At 40.8% G+C, this 14254-nt stretch overlaps 1 protein-coding gene across 1 annotated transcript in view; it reads right to left on the reverse strand.

Annotated features, from left to right (window-relative positions):
• CTTNBP2NL (CTTNBP2 N-terminal like) overlaps positions 1-13885 on the reverse strand; it is a 51274-nt gene extending 37389 nt beyond the window's left edge. The window contains exons 1-2 of the mRNA XM_047726676.1: positions 13782-13885; positions 1212-1335 (exon numbers count right to left, since the gene is read on the reverse strand). The gene's annotated coding sequence lies outside the window, so the exon portion shown is untranslated. The remainder of the gene's footprint in view (positions 1-1211; positions 1336-13781) is intronic.
• Between the last annotated feature and the right edge of the window lie 369 nt (positions 13886-14254).

Genomic DNA, 14254 nt, shown 5'->3' on the forward strand with positions numbered 1-14254 from the left:
CTCAGAAATACCTTTAAGCTGCCCTTTTGTGGTTTGGAAACACAAGTGGAGAGGGGTGATAGCATCCTGGAGTGAAGAACAGTGAGGAATTTAAGCCACCAGTTGAGTCACACTGGTTTCGTGGATGAAACCCTTCCCCCTCTTCCTGACGGTTTCATGGTTCAATCTCGCAGAGATTAAAAAGCAGAGGAAAAATCCCATCATTTTATGCCCATTCCCTTCCCTCCCATGATGTTAAGCAGAATAATAGGCACTTGGAAAAGTACTATGTAAACACCAGCTACCCTGAGGAAATGAACAGGTTGCAGAAACACCAAAATAATAATGGTAGTGTTCACAGGTATCCTCCTTTTTTTCCTTCAGAATCTTTGTAGCCCTTCAAAACTCTTAGAGATCTAAAACTGGGGCTGAAGGAAGCAGTGCCCGGTGAGGAAAGCTTAACAGACCGGGAGCGAGGTGTGTGGGATTTCAGTCTGGGCTCTGCCGCTGAGCAGCTCTATGGCCACGGGGACAAAAGTTACCTAGTTGCTCTGGCTCAGAGTTTCCTCACAGGTAAAATCAGACAGACTAGATCATCTCTAAAGTCCTTCTGGTTTCCATTCCAAACTTTCATGGGTAAAAATCCAGAACTAATTGTTAGAGAATGCAGTGAAATAAGAATAAAGTGAATATACAATAAACTAAAACAGACAGTACCTAAATCAAAGTCTTGGATCCGTTGTGATAAATATACGTCCTCATAAAAGAGGAAAATTGAAACAATCTTCAGAGTCACTTAACTATTCAGCCTAGGCAAGAAAAAATTCCAATCTTTGTCAATGGCATAAAGCACTATAATCTTGTTATCTGCATTTGTAAATCACTTCTCGCCACACAAATCTTAGTATCTGGAACAATCTGCTAATATGTACCCACTCGTCCAGCTGAGTGTCTACGTAAGGTAAATACAATACAAATATGACACAGGAGGAAAAAAGGGGTCACAGCTCTGTAACTGAAAAACCAACAGGTCTGTTTTCACATACTCTTATAACCTTTCTTTGGAAATACTAAAAATCAGCAGTTCTTTGCTGTTCTTCATATTTGAATCCAATCTTAAATTTGCAATAAATTTAATATAAATGAAAGACCGTAAAACCACATCATGTTTTAGGGGAATAGCGATATTCCTGGGAGTGGGGGTAAAGGTGAGGGGTGGGGATGATACTGACCTGATAAGTGGCAGTCACACTTTCCGCCTGGAGGATAAATTCTTAAGGTCTTCTTCAGTTAAAATTTGGGAAAATCGGCAAATATATTTAAAATACCATCAGCATGGTGGAAGAGTGTCCGATGCTGCAAAATAATAAGAAATTTATTTCTATGTTACTATACCATAAATGATTGGATAAACCCCATGAATGTCAACTATCATTACAACTGATAAGGCCTGAGAGGTGTGGGTTGACAGAGACAAGAAAGAAAACAGCCACTTCTTCAAGTCGAAGCTGAGTAATAAAACAAAAATACCATGCATCTGACTTCCTTTTTGCAATTACAGTTAGGGAAGGTGAGGGCTTTCAAAACCTTTTTTACTTTAAGATGTGCACTGCCATTTTAAGGACTAACTTATGAATGCCCTAGAAGAGAAATGACTTTGTCTCCCTGAATTGACAAAAGCCTATTTGCTTAAATCACCATGACTAATGCACAATACACTCGGATGGAAAAATTACATAATTACAACTGAACTTTTCAAACTGCTAAATTTTGTAAGGTACGCCTTTATACCCTCACCTTCTGCCAGGCAATGAACAGACAAATCAACCTGTCACCATCTGGACTTTGTCTGTAAGGCTAATTCCTCATCCTAAGCTCCTACTTTTCCCCATTTTTTCCCAAACATTAAGTGTTGAATCACATGCAAATTCTGTGTTTATATTTTCCTAACAGTATATCAGACCCTGCAAACTTTTAAAAAAATGATAAGACTTTAAATTTTATGAGGAAACACAACTTTTGTCCTGTACTTTAAGACACCAACTCTTAAACTTGACTCCCATTCTTGCCTAATATATAAGTGATGTGGCCCAAGATATTTGGAAAAAGGCTGTTGCTAATTCCATATTAATTGTCAGAAGTAAGAGTGCCAGATTTCTGGCACGTCGTCGTCTACAGACTCGTTCTCCACTTGCTTTCTGAATGAGCTGTTACTTGTCACTGTCATGATCCATTAAGTAACACTGAAAGACAAGATCATTTCAACCAGATGCTCAGTTCATTCCTTCCATTTGAAAGTCTCCAAGACACAACTTTCCTTAGAGTTTAGAGGCAGATATGTCTGTTCAAGGCATGCCACAGTCTATAAATCTGAAATAAAAACCACTCGTAGACAAGTTGTCTGAATACATTATTATATACTGTGGCACAGCTAACTGTAGCTATAGTAAGCTTTATAGTTTTCTCAATTAAAAAATAAATGTATATAAGAAAAGAGACAGGGTGCCTGGGTGGCTCAGTGGGTTAAGCCTCTGCCTTCAGCTCAGGTCATGATCTCAGAATCCTGGGGTTGAGTCCCGCACTGGGCTCTCTGCTCAGCAGGGAGGGAGCCTGCTTCCCTTCCTCTCTCTCTGCCTGCCTCTCTGCCTAATTGTGATCTTTCTCTGTGTCAAATAAATAAAATCTTAAAAAAAAAAAAAAAGATAAATTATACATATTTTGCTACCTGGGGTAAAATAAACCTATTTATGGGATAGGTATGAAACTTATTTTTAGGCTATCAATAAATAATTTTAAACACCAGTTTGCCCAGCACACCATTTGGTCTATTCACAGGCTACTTTCCACCAAGCCAGGACCAACAGTCAGGAGTGTGTGAGTCTTTGACACAAACTTTTATGTGCCAACAGTCACAAGAGTGGAGGCTACCAAGAAGGATGCCCTCACCCCTCCCTGGCCCTCCTCAGTGGCAGTGCTGATTTTGCCATGGAGGTATGTTGCTGTGGCTTGGGTTCTGTTCATTTTATTCTGACATTTTCCCTTCTCTGGATAATACCCAAGCTCCATTCGTTTTGGTTCTGGTTGCTCCTTTTCGTTCTTGACGAAGCCCCAGGTTTTGCTCTAGAAATCTGAATTAATTCTACAGGAGGGCAGGAGTTGCTGCCTTTTTTTAATCACAGAGACACTGGTTGGCAGAAAAAGAAACACCCTAGGTTTCTATAGCTATGTAAGCAGGAGGGCAGGGCAGGGTGGAGTGCAAGTACATGTTTGTATATCTAGTATCTGGGTGTGTGTATGTCTTTATGTGGAACAGTAGGCTTGACTTCTAAATAGTGGGTAGTATGGGGCATGAAAGAGGGAAAGCACATTTTTGGTAAGTCTTAGGTACTTCTGGACATAGAAACACCTTAAAAAAATCTACACAGATCTGGGTTTGTTTTTTTTTTTTCTTTTTTCTTTTCTTTTCTAAGTCAACTTGGCTCGTATAAAAAACAAATCAGTTGTTTTGCCCAGAAAATCACACTTGCAAACTGCATAAAAATCACTTCTTTAATATATACTGAGACATCAAATTTAAAAAAACTTATACTTGGGCTGCAACTGACTGGGATTCAGGCCATTTAGTAAGTTTTTAGTATTAGCAATAAAACAGAAGGCAAATTTGCTCCCACTATGTGAGGATTTTCACATACATATCAGCTAAGGCAACATATAGGAGGCCAATTAATTCTTAAAATTCAGAGTCAACACTGACATACAAAATGGGTGTTTTTGAGAGCTTTCCACTAGATAATGTACTTTCTTAAAAATCCAGAATATATGAAACTTAAAAAATAAAATAAACATGTCATATTTATAAATACTAAATCTAAATATGGACAAAAATGCACTGCTATTTTTAAAAATGTATCCAAAGCAACCTACTATCTGGGGGTGGAAGGCGTTGACACATTACCTCGACTATCTCAAAAAGATCTGTTTCCCCACCCTCTGGCACTTCTAGTTTTTCCGAAGGGTTATTTATGCATTTGGGGGTAAGAGAGTGACAACATTCCAAACTGTATTTCTCATTCTGCTTTTGGCATTTTAGGATTAGTCTAGGGAAGAAAAACATGTCAAAATACTATCAGAAAATAATTTTCTGACCAAGAAAGCAGATCTTTTGTATGTTTACTAAAGAGAGTTGTTTTTGCTATTATTATTTACAGAGGTTCTAAAACAAAGGTATAAAAACAAATATCATTTTATTGAATTCTACAATACTAAGCAATATAAGCTTTACTACAAATGTCAAATCAATCTTTCAGTTGAAGATAAAAGATATTACTGGACTATTTGGATCCTTATGTGTCTATGTGTTTTAATAAGTGTTTGGACTAGGGGTGTTTGGGTGCCTCAGTCAGTTAAGTTCCAACTCTTGATTTCCGCACAAGTCATGATCTCAGGGTTGTGAGATCAAGCCCTGCATTGGGCTCCACGCAGAGTGTGAGCCTGCTTAAGATTCTCCCTTTCCCTCGGCTCCCACCCCCTGCTCGCTCTCTCTCAGGAAAAAAACAAACAAACAAACAAACCACAAAACTGTTTGGGCTAAATTGGATGCCTGCCCCCATTCATATATTCAAGTCTTGATCCCCAACACCTCAGAATATAATGCATTTGGAGACAGGGTCTTTAAAGAGGGAATTAAGTTAAAATGCGGTTATTAGGGTAGGCCCTAATCTACTATGGCTGGTAGCCTTATAAGAGGGGAAACCTGGATACAAACAAGGGACAGGGAAAGACCGTGTGAAAGAGGGTCATCTACAAGTATAAGAGAGAGGCCTCAGAAGAAACCAATCCTGCTGACACATTTCCAATTTCTAGCTACAGGATTTCGAGAAAATAAATTTCTGTTGTTCAAGCCATCCGGTCTGCCTTGTTATGGCAGTCTAAGCAAATGAATACAACATGTTAACCATTTACTACTTTACAGACTCTTAGAGCAACTAGATCTGAGCCTTCCCATTACCAGGAGAGTGCTATACACTTCTCAGAATGCCTTGCTTTGTCTTATTGCTATCAATTTGTTTTTTTCAAGCCACACTATAGATAGTATTATATAAAACAAAATGGTCTCAAAACAGTTTTGAAGATTATAAATTTCACGACCCTGAAATGTAATATGAATAATACACTTAGAAAGAAATTGCAACAGTGCTAAGGGATCGAGATGATTGTGTATCGATAGTCAATACAGACTTTGAAGTAGGCCTCAAGAAACCAGTTCTGTAATGAAGCTAATTAACGTCGACATTTAAAATACTTCCAGTACTCTATTCAAACATACTCTATCCACAGCAGATTCTAGAACGCCAAATTTTCTGGATTTATGTTTAGTGCAGAAACGAATAATGATATAATTGAGCCTATCAATGTTAATCACCACCACCTCAGAGTTTTATAGCAGAGTTTTCCAAGAAGAATTCAAGCAGGAATAGTTATAACAAAAAAGATATTAATCGAGCTAAATAAAAACAAAACAAAAAAGATAAACATTAATGTGTTCCAGGCAGTGTTCCAAGTACCTGCCATGAGTTAATTCAATCCCCACAACAACCTTAGATGACAGATGCTACAACCACCATCACATCCCCATCTTACAGACTAGAAAAGTGAGGTACAGAGGCTAAATAACTTGCTCGAAGTCTCCGATATAGTATGCGGAAGAAATGGGATTTGAGCCTAAGTAATTTGATTCCAGTGGCTTCCTTAACAACCACTGCGACTTGGTAACCATTGTTCACATCTGATCTTCTCATTTTACCAGTTTTATGAACTGTATGGTAGAAAAACCTCTCTAAAACGTGATCCACAAATCTGGAAGGGACCTCAGCAATAATCTCATTTGGCACTCTTCATTTTACAGATGAAAACTGAGGCCAGAGTTGTTCAGTGAATTCCTGAAGATTACAATTAAATAGTAAAACTATGTTTTCTATAGATCCGGTCTAATCCACCTTCTGGGACACCATGTTTTCTATAGATCCAGTCTAATCCACCTCTTGGGACACCATGATGGATATGAGATTTTTGTTTTGTTTCGCTCTGTTTGAAGACTCCTGCATCTCTGGTCTCTTTCTGTGTGTGAATATCCATCTCCTCTCACTGTGTGTGTATGTGTATATGTCTGTTTCTCTCATTGTTTCTCTTATTTGTTGCCAATAAGATTTATAGGAGTATTGAGGAAAACAAAGAAGTGGCCTCATGCCCATAAACAAATATTCAAACATCTCTCCCCCAAAATGAGAACATTTAGCACAACGCTATTAAAAACAGGTCTGTCTACCTGGATATCTGTTTACACCCTTTCAAGTATTCTCATCTGAGACAAGACCAAACCAGAAGAACTACATTAGTTAAGCTACTGGAATGTGTGTTAACGAAAATGAATAATAGATTTTACATTAATATTTTTCATTAAAAATGTCTTTTAGCATTGGAAAAATACCAGAAGTATGAACCATTAAGTATATGCCGGTTGTCTTTATTTAGCTTAAATGAAATTATAACAAGATTCATTGACATATACATCTGTCTGTATCATCTATCTGCCTATCATTCCCCTAAACTTCTGTATTTCTGAAATAATGCCACCATGAGTTGTAAAATACTACAACAAAGAAAAAAAATAACATATAGATTGATTTTCTTTCCAGTAAAATGATTGATGGGCCACAATTCTAGGAACAGCCTGAAATACAAAAACCCTTCAAATGTCAACGTAGAAGGAAGTTGTTGACTCCATCAGGATTCCAAACCGAAGAAACAGAACATACATACAAGCCATAAAACAATCAAGGTATCTGTATTGTAGCTATACTCATAACCTGATTCTCCTAGAACTGTAAAAAATTCCACAATAAATATTATAACTGTGTGTGTTTTACCTTTTAAATTTTGTCTTCCTTTTTAAATGAAAATTTTTTTTTTTTTTTTTTTTTTTTAAGAGAGAGAGAGCGAGAGAGCGAGCATGACTACACAGAAGTAGGGGGAGGCAGGACGGGGCAGGGAGAGGGAGAGAGAGAATCAATGTGTGACCCAACTTGAGGTTAGATCTCAGGACCTTGAGATCATGACCTGAGCTGAAATCAAGAGTGGGAAGCTTAACCGACGGAGCCACCCAGCCACCCTTTAATTTTTGTATTCTAAATCAGATCATGGATTTAAAAAATAAAAGTTTAACAATTTGCTATCAGCTGAAAATTACCGACAATGGACCTAGCAATTGTTTTTGCTCCAAGGTTCCTCAGGGACAGTAATGCTCCTGAGAGGTGGTATGTTGCAGCAAAAAGCTGTGTGGGCTTTGGAATAGGACAGACCTAGGTTTGCATCCTGCCTCTGCTACTTCAGCATTCCTCTATCCACTTAACCTCTGAGTTTTCAGTTCTTCATTTATAAAATGGGCTAATACTAACTACTTTAACAGGATATCCACCAGTTAAAATGAGTAGCTGGTCAGTTCTCATCCCTGGAGCACATATGTGGCTTCATTAGCAAAGATAATGAAGTTTTACTTTTCCTGTGAGTTGCCATTTTCTATTATTCATGTGTCTAATTTAGAAATCAAAACAAGTTTACTCCTTCTGACTTGGCAGGTTAAAGGTCACAGCTCAGAAATATGCACAGCATTTTGTTCAGGCCAATGGTTATCTCCATACTTGGGAAAAGAAAAGGACATCCTTCTGCCAACACTAGCTTTTTGTGACTTTAGGACACAGGTGAAAAGCATGACTTCATTTCCACAGAATTTTTTAAAGCTTTTAATCAAGTCACAATTTTTTTTCAAGTCACAATTTTAACTTAATGCCTGAGAAATTGATTTTCTAAACATAACATGGCTATTTTTTATATTATGTTAAATGCATAGTGGTTATGTATCTATATTTATAACCCAGGAGCAATTACGACCTTCTGTTGTATCAGTTCTTCTGTTTTCATACCTGTCTTCTAAGACCTCTCTCCTTGACAAACTCAAGCTGATTAAACTTAGCACCTAGCAGTGTGCTTCAAAGGGGTTTTTTAAAGTATGCTGGTTGGGGGGCGCCTGGGTGGCTCAGTGGGTTAAGCCGCTGCCTTCGGCTCAGGTCATGATCTCAGGGTCCTGGGATCGAGCCCCGCATCAGGCTCTCTGCTCAGCAGGGAGCCTGCTTCCTCCTCTCTCTCTGCTTGCCTCTCTGCCTGCTTATGATCTCTCTGTCAAATAAATAAATAAAATCTTTAAAAAAAAAATAAAGTATGCTGGTTGGAAAGAAATGTACAGCCCTGAATTACAGCCAGCAAGACTGGGCTTTATCTTCTAGGAAATGAGAAGCCACTAAACATTTTTCATCAGGTAAATTTCATAAGAGAAGCATACTTTTAGGAAGGGAAAGAGCTGATTTGACTGAAAAATTGGAAGCAGAAAAAGTAGTTAAGAGAAAACTTCAACAGTGCAGGGATGAGGCAAAAATGTGTGAAGTAGGATGGCAGCAGTCAGGATGGAAGAGAAATGATGGATGCAGGAGACGTCGTGCAGAATTTACAGTAACTTGGTACTGGTTCCATTCTATGACACAGGAGGCGAAATTATCCCAGCTTGGCTGAACTTTTAGACTGATTGACTAGAATGATGACGCCATTAACAGAAACAGGGATGTTAGAAAAGGAACTGGTTTTAGAGGAAAATGGTCACTGATGTGAGACATGCTGAATGAGAAGTCATCAGACTCCCAAGAAGAACGAAATGTGTTAAGAGTCAGTGTAGGGGAAGACTAAAGGTTTCGAAGTGGAGAAGTCTTCATGGGTAGAGCCTTTTAAGAAAATTCCTTCTGTGCCTTCAGTTTAAGAACAAGAGGCAATAGGAAGGAGCTCATGCATGGGATGAGACCTGATCATTTTTGTATCCTCAACTATTAAATCACTTAAGAACCAGATTTGTTCTGTCCTTATTCCTGAACCACCTGCTGCAACAGAATGGTCTGGCTGGCAGAAACTGAGAGATGGGGCACCCCTTCCCCCACACCTCCCCAAAGCAAAGTTAGTGCTTCTCTCTTTTTCCTATAACCTACCAGTCACTTACCCTTTGTTCCTTTCTCTTTTGTAACTTACAGTTCTTACTTCTTGTTAAAACAATTCCTCCTTGCTTGCTTCTCCCTGCCATACTTCTTCCCTGGCTCTCACCAGTCTAGGATGGCAAACCTACAGCACTCTTCAGCCTTGCCCTGCCTAGCAGCTGTGTAGAAAGGACCCAAGCAGATGCTCTTAAGGCTCAAGGTCAGAAGTTTTTTTGGTCTGTAAACCCCATCATCCTGTGCTCTCCTATTTTCTTTTCTAGTTTTTATTGAACTCAGTAACAATTAAGGATAACATTCTTTGTGGCTCCACAAGTCAGAAAGGCTTCATTTAGCAGCAAAGGATACATTTAGATGGGAAACTCTGGCTTTGGACCCGAAATACAGAGTTTGGAAATACTTGGCAAAGAGGAACCATATTACTGCATTCTTTACTTCAATGCCTGCTTGTAGTCCTGTTTTCCTCAACCCACACACCCCTGTCCTCAACTCCTCTCACCTCCACTCTTAACTCCTGTCTATTGTTTCTTCTCATCTGTTCCCATCATCATCGCTCCTTACTTTGGGGGCAGTTGGGGGAGCTGTCTTCAAAAGGCAAAAACCACTTTTGATCAAAATTACCACTGAAAATCCTTAAATCTAACAGAAGGTGCAACCCTGTACTGTCATCCCCATGTCCACAAAACCAATTATAGGACACTGAGGATGGAGGTACTTAAGATGGTAGAGTTTGGATTGTAGCAACTGACAAGTCAGAGAAGACACAAGATGGTTGAATCCCTTGCCTTTCTTTTTCTCAGGCCAAAAAATTCAAGGAAGATAATTTGCATGACAAAATTATGAAATATACACTCTATGAGGCGGACATACATACTCCCCTAAAAATCCTTGTATCCTTGTATCAGATGTCTGAGATCATGACGTATAGAAGCTTTGTTTCCTCAACTTAGGAATCTTAGCTATATACTAAAATAGTTAAAAGCAACCAAATGATAACTAAAGTCATATACTGATTATTTACTTTCGTTAAAATGCCAAAGGAGTAAAAGAATATTTAACACTAAATTCTGTAATTCACATGCAAAGTGCTAGTAAGGACAGCAATAATACCTACCAATACTGTATGCTTCCTATATGCCAGGGACCTCGCTCTGTGATTTATTTATACATTAGTTCATGTAAACCTTAAAAAAAAAAAACAACTCTAAAAATTACTTCTACGTCACAGCTGAGGAAAACGGGATGTGGTAAGATAGAAAACTGCCCTTGCCTGGGGCACACTTTGTAAAAGAGCAGCAGAGCTGGGATTTGAACCCAGGTTTGCCTTTAGAGTTTCTGCTGTCAACTCCCACACTCTATAGCTTCAAAACAAATAAGCCATTTTGTCTTTGAAATGCTTTGAACTGCAACTTACAAGATGTGATTTTTAGTTATTAGCAGCAAACATGTAGGAAATAAGAAAAAATGGGCCTTCAGAAACAGGCTGACAAGTCATTCCTGGGGTCAACCACCAGAGAGACTGGACATATTTCCTCTAGAAATAAATCTCTGCTTCTCATATCATGCCACCAGATGCCAGTTCAATGGCAGCCCCTTGAAACATGGGTCTCCTACACTCAAAAAAGCCAAGAATTCCAATCCTGTTCTGCAAATAAACTGGTAGCATTGCAAACCTGATTCTGCCAAGACACATCCATTATAGACCCGAGTGCACTGGGCCCACCCTATCAGTCCACATGATTCCATTCAGGGACCCAATTCTATTTGTGTCCCTGTTCATGTATTTAGTGCTAGTTCAGAAAAGCACAAAATTGACTAAAAATCCACTTGAAAAAAATCCCAAAGTAGATGAGTAACTTGTCCAAATCAAACACTCGGAAACCATTCTTAAAAACCAGCAATCAGTTCCTAGTGTGCTCTCCTAAATTCACCTCATTCCACTCAGGTCAGAGTCTCAGAGAAATAAAATTCCAAAACGACTAGCAGTGATTACATTAGTAAGTCTGTTTCAGATTTCATTAGAGCAAAATTATATATATATATATATACACAACAGATATTTTCTTATAGGAAATTCAATATTTTAGAGTCACTTAAGATACTGGAGTTTCCTAAGACATCAGGTAGGGAAAATAATGTAAAATCACAGCAAAAAGAAACGGATTATACTAAGTTGTGTCATATCCTATCAGCAATTTATCTTTCTAGTCTACCCTAAGGTGACAGCTTCAAACAAAGGTCAACAAACACCTGTCCCAGGGACTGGGAAACACACAATGATTAAAAAAGAATTACTACTACCTGCTCTCAACGAATTTATAATTAAGTCACATAGAGTAGATATATACATAAAATCCTCTGGCATACAATGCTTTTCCTCATCTAGTATGACCAAACAGTTGTTGAAAAAGTCAGAGCAGGGGCGCCTGGGTGGCTCAGTGGGTTAAGCCGCTGCCTTCGGCTCAGGTCCTGATCTCGGGGTCCTGGGATCGAGTCCCGCATCGGGCTCTCTGCTCAGCAGGAAGCCTGCTTCCCTTCCTCTCTCTCTGCCTGCCTCTCCATCTACTTGTGATCTCTCTCTGTCAAATAAATAAATAAAATCTTAAAAAAAAAAAAAGAAAAGAAAAGAAAAAGTCAGAGCAAAGATTTCCAAGACCCAAACGTGTACCAGACAGGTCCTGCTTGCTGGGCCAAATAACCAAAGAGCATTATTTGCTTTTTCGTCTCTGCTCATTAAGGCTCTGGCAATCATCACTGCTTTGGTTCTTAGTCTCTTAGCTCAGTTTATTTTCTGTTCTCTGCTCATGTAATAAGATATATCTTTTTGGGATTTCCTGTTCTGCTTTTAGTTTTTTTCTGCTGCTTTTGCCGGAGGCCCATGTCTTACCCTCTCCTATCACAGTAAGTTTTGTTTGCTGGGGAGACCTACCACACGGTTCTTTCTTTGTGCTTTTTTATTGGCGGTCTGGAAACAATCACTGAACAGATCTGTGAGCACTAAGAGTGGCTCTGAAAACTTCAAAGCTAGCTATTCAAAAATAATAAATTTCAGGAAGTCTACCTTCAGAAAGTCTAATCAGGAAGGTAAGAGACAGCCATTATAACTGCCCACCATGATTTCAACTCTTTGCATTTCACGGCTATAAGCCTGGCTACAGATAACAGTAGTAAGATAAACTTGAAAGCAAAAGAAACGATGTTAAAAAAATATGGCAAATTTTAATACATGGAAGTGGTACCGATAGATGATTACTGGGGATTCAATATCATTAACAAGAGGCCAAAATCATCAGTATTTTGCACCTGCTGAAATGAAGGTCAACTTGACAAAGCCTTTATGAGCACAATACAGAGACACTTCTTGGTGGTTACAGGTCCATGAATAGCTGGAGCTGACCTTGCTTTTTATTTATCCTTATCTCTGAGATTTAAACCTGGCTCTTACTTCTCATCCCTTAAATTTTGGCAGGTGATACCACTGTTTCAAAACCAGTCAATAACATCATGTGTGTTTCAGTTTCCTCTGGAAGGAAAAACCCGCCATTAAAAAAAGGGGCTACAGAGTAACTAAAGGCCACAGAGGGGATTAATGATAAACCTAGATGGCTGAACCTGAATTTTCTTCAAACACTTCCTGCCTTTTGTTTCAACAGAACTATACCTTCAAGGTTAACTGCAGTCTCCCTGAGCAACGGACCAGCCCACCCTAGACTGGGAGATACTCAGTCCTAATCTAATGCTCTTTGTATACTTATCTACACTGTTTTATTTGAAAACGTGCTATTATTCACTAGCAGTCCAACAATATACACTGCATTCTACCCACGTAAGGCCAACTCTGCAGATAACCAACACACCCACCTATCTGTGAAACAGAAAGGGATGGTTTTTCATCAAGTTCCCAAGGCAGAAATAGGGTAGAAAGGCAAAATGAAACGCAACTCAAACCTGAAAAAGCCTTAGAAGTTGGGTTCTCCCTCAAGGAGCAGAGATTGGAGGGACAGCACAAAGGGTGAAGGGGGAGCGGGGAGTTAGTATTTCCCGTTCCTCCAGAGTCTAAAACAGTCCCGAAGCAGGTGAGCTCTGGGCCCGCGCCACCTTACCCCTCCCCCGCCCAAGGGAAGAGAGGATCCGAGGGGCTTCAAGAGGAAGCCTGAGTATCAGAGCGTGGGGGATGGGAAGAACTGAAGTGGGGGAAGGCCGCTTCTTCTGTGGAGCTGGCTGTCTAGATAGGGTCTTGATTTCTGCCTCACCCATCTTTTTGGGAAAATACTGATTTTTATCTTACGGGTGAAACTCGCTCTGGTCCCACTCTGGCGAGCAGGGACAAGTGTAGGGACGGATGTCTGGGTTCCCGGGGGTACCGTATGGGGGTGGGGGCGGCAGCCTAGAGAATGGGAACCTGTGCGCCCTCCCCAAGGTTGAGGCGCCAGGCGAGCGGGACCCTTAAACGAGGGGTGTCAGGAGGGAAGCCTCTTATACGGAGCTGGGATTGACGGGGGACAATAAGTAGTTGCGAGGACCTTCGGAGGATGAGGAGCCGCCTCCTCGGGGAATACCGGGAGGCGGAGGAGACGGCCCCGCCCCCTCAGGGGATGGGCGCAAGTGGCAGTTGGGACGGCGGTGGGAGAACACCGGTGGTCCTACTCTTGCTTTTCTCTCGAGAACCCGGCCCCCCAGCCACCGCCAAGCCCCAGCCCTGCCGGCTCCTACCTTTTCCCGGCGCTCCGGACTCTGCTCCCCGCCGCCTCCGCCACCCGCTCCCATCCAAGCCTCCTGAGGCCCCGCCCCTCAACCGCGAGACGGGCGCAATGGCATTCACCAGGGCCAATCGCCACCTCGCTTCCTCAGCACGGGCACCAATCCGCGCTGGCTGGAGGAGGGGCTTCTCCAAAGTCATTTAGGCTCCTCCCGGGGCCCCAAGATCCCTTTTGTTTGGGGAGAGCCGGGCTGGGATTGAGCCCGCGTCACTTCCTGGAGGAAGCGAGCTCCTCCGGCCGGGGCTCCGGGGTGGGCTTGCTCCCCTCCCGGCTCGGCTTCTGCAACTTTCCACCTTGTATGCGGTTTCTGGGCAGCACGGTGCCGAGTGTTTCGTGCTTTACCCTCCTAGTCTGGGAGGCTTAGGAATGGCGGGCTTTGGGAGCTCAGGTTGATTGGGCACATTAACGTTTCATTCTACCCAAAAT

The sequence above is a fragment of the Lutra lutra genome, chromosome 4, assembly GCF_902655055.1.
Source record: "Lutra lutra chromosome 4, mLutLut1.2, whole genome shotgun sequence".
Classification (NCBI taxonomy): domain Eukaryota; kingdom Metazoa; phylum Chordata; class Mammalia; order Carnivora; family Mustelidae; genus Lutra; species Lutra lutra.